Below are 2,500 nucleotides of genomic sequence, written 5' to 3' on the forward strand. Positions count from 1 at the left end.
CGCGGATCTTCCTTGCTGCGAGGCTTCGGCGGCGGTTCGCCGTTGCCGTCGTCCTCTTCGGCCGCCATTCAACGGTCAGCTCAGAACTGGCACGGACTGGGGGAATCCGACTGTCTAATTAAAACAAAGCATTGCGATGGCCCTAGCGGGTGTTGACGCAATGTGATTTCTGCCCAGTGCTCTGAATGTCAACGTGAAGAAATTCAAGCAAGCGCGGGTAAACGGCGGGAGTAACTTGACTCTCTTAAGGACTCCTTGGTGAACGTCTTTAGCCTCGGAGCCCAAGTGCCAACCGTACACCTCCTCGTGGTGAGAGTCGGGCAACGTCAGTAAAATTACTGGCGGCCGAGTACGGTGGCTATCTCAGGGTCTTGGGGGCTGCCAACCCCCTCGACCCTCAACTGTTGGCGTGAAACCCAAAAACAAGCCTCGGATGGAATCAGAGTCCGGCGAGTCCACAGACTCAGCCGACCCAACAAACCTCAACCTTCCGAGCACTTCAAAAGATAAAGGTCATCGGAACGTAAGCGAGAACGACGGAGCATGCAGATTTCCGGGCTGCTATAAAACCTTTAAAACCACCAGAGGAAGGGGTGTTCATGAATGCAAAGCACACCCGGACTGGTATGATACAAAGAAACTGGAAGTAGAGAATGTTAAAATCAGATGGACGGATGAAGAGAAGCTGCTAATGGCACGTCGTGAAGCAAAGATACTGTTTGAGAGCGAGTCTAAAGTCATGAACATTAACCAGCGGATACAGGAAATATTTGGCGCTGGAAGAACGATCGAAAGCATAAAGGGGCACAGGAGGCGTCCTAGTCATAAACGGAGAGTGCAAAAATTCCTGACCGAGCTGACAGAGCAGGCCCGGGCGGAAGCCGAAGAGAACAGCGAGTCAGACGATGTCTTGGCACCTGATCCTTCTTCAGGAAGGCCAGCGAACACCTCACTGGACGAATTAGCGCGCTGTTTAAAAGACATGAGACCACTCAACTATGAGAGTTATCAAACACAACGGCTGAATGAGATCTGCTGGGCCGTACCTAATGTACCAAAGGAGAGTACTCTCATAAACACTGCTCTTTATATTCGTGAAATCTTACCCCCGCCGAAAGATCATCAACCAAAGGCTTCGAGAGAGGGTGACCGTGCTGTAAATAGGAGGCAAGCCAGGAGAGCCGAATATGCCAAGGTACAAGATCTGTGGCGAAAGAACCCATCTAGATGTGTCAAGACCATCCTGAGTGACCAAATCGGTGACGAGCCTTTTATCGACAAGGATATTATGGAACCTTACTGGCGTGCAGTCATGAATAAAAATAGTGGCCTTGCCCCAACGGTTACGGCCCCTATACGAACTGAAGATAGCCTATGGAAACCAATATCGGCGAAAGAAGTTAAAGCCGCATATCCACCTACAAGAACAGCGGTAGGACTTGATGGTATCAGCACAAGAGCTCTGAAAGCAATTCCGGTGGAGATATTAGTGCGTCTCTTTAACATCTTCATGTGGTGTGGTAAATTACCCGAACACCTGTACCTGTCAAAGACGGTGCTTATTCCAAAGAAAAAGGATGCTCAAGAACCCGGAGAATTCAGGCCAATTACTATCTCGTCGGTTATTGTACGAACTTTCCACAAAATCCTGGCGAACAGACTAAAGATAATACATCTCGATGAAAGGCAGAGGGCTTTTCGGGACACGGACGGATGCAGTGATAATATATTCCTAATGGATATGGTACTACGTTATCACAGAGCGAAACATCGGAAGCTCTTTCTCGCATCGTTAGATATAGCTAAGGCATTTGATTCCGTCTCCTTTGAAGCCCTTGTCGCTATTATGAGATCCAAAGGCCTACCAGAAGCTATGATAGACTATATCGAGGAGGTTTACGAAAATAGCAGCACCTCACTAATACATGGAGGATGGACCTCCCGGCCAATTCATCCCACCTGTGGAGTGAAGCAGGGAGATCCACTCTCACCAGTACTATTTAACTTCGTTATAGATGGTCTCCTCCAAATCATACCAGAGGAGATTGGAGTCAATCTGGATGGCTTCAAGGTGAACGTGGCGGCATTCGCGGATGATATGTACCTAATGGCATCATCAGAGGTCGGGCTACAAGAGCTGCTCGACTTAGTATCGAAATATCTTTACAGCTGTGGCCTAGAAGTTAACGCTAGTAAATGTCTGACTGTATCACTGAAAACGGTACCTAAGCAAAAGAAGACGGCAATTGACGCAAGGTGTAAGTTCAAGATAAACGGTAGAGACCTGCCAGCGCTGAAGAGGACGGATGAATGGAGGTACCTTGGCGTGCCATTTACACCTGAAGGTCGTGTGCACAACAGTGGCTTGGAGCGGCTTAAACCTAACCTTGAACGTATGTCCAAGGCCCCGCTGAAGCCGCAACAGCGACTGTGGGCACTAAGAACTGTTCTCATACCGAAAATTCTGTATGAGCTAACTATGGGCTCAGCTCAGATAGGC

At 48.8% G+C, this 2,500-nt stretch overlaps 1 pseudogene; it reads left to right on the top strand.

Moving 5' to 3' along the window:
- The window catches only part of LOC124224044 (large subunit ribosomal RNA), a 7,418-nt pseudogene that overhangs the window by 2,496 nt on the left and 2,422 nt on the right, over positions 1 to 2,500 (top strand).

This window comes from Neodiprion pinetum, unplaced genomic scaffold (assembly GCF_021155775.2).
Source record: "Neodiprion pinetum isolate iyNeoPine1 unplaced genomic scaffold, iyNeoPine1.2 ptg000056l, whole genome shotgun sequence".
Classification (NCBI taxonomy): Eukaryota; Metazoa; Arthropoda; class Insecta; order Hymenoptera; family Diprionidae; genus Neodiprion; species Neodiprion pinetum.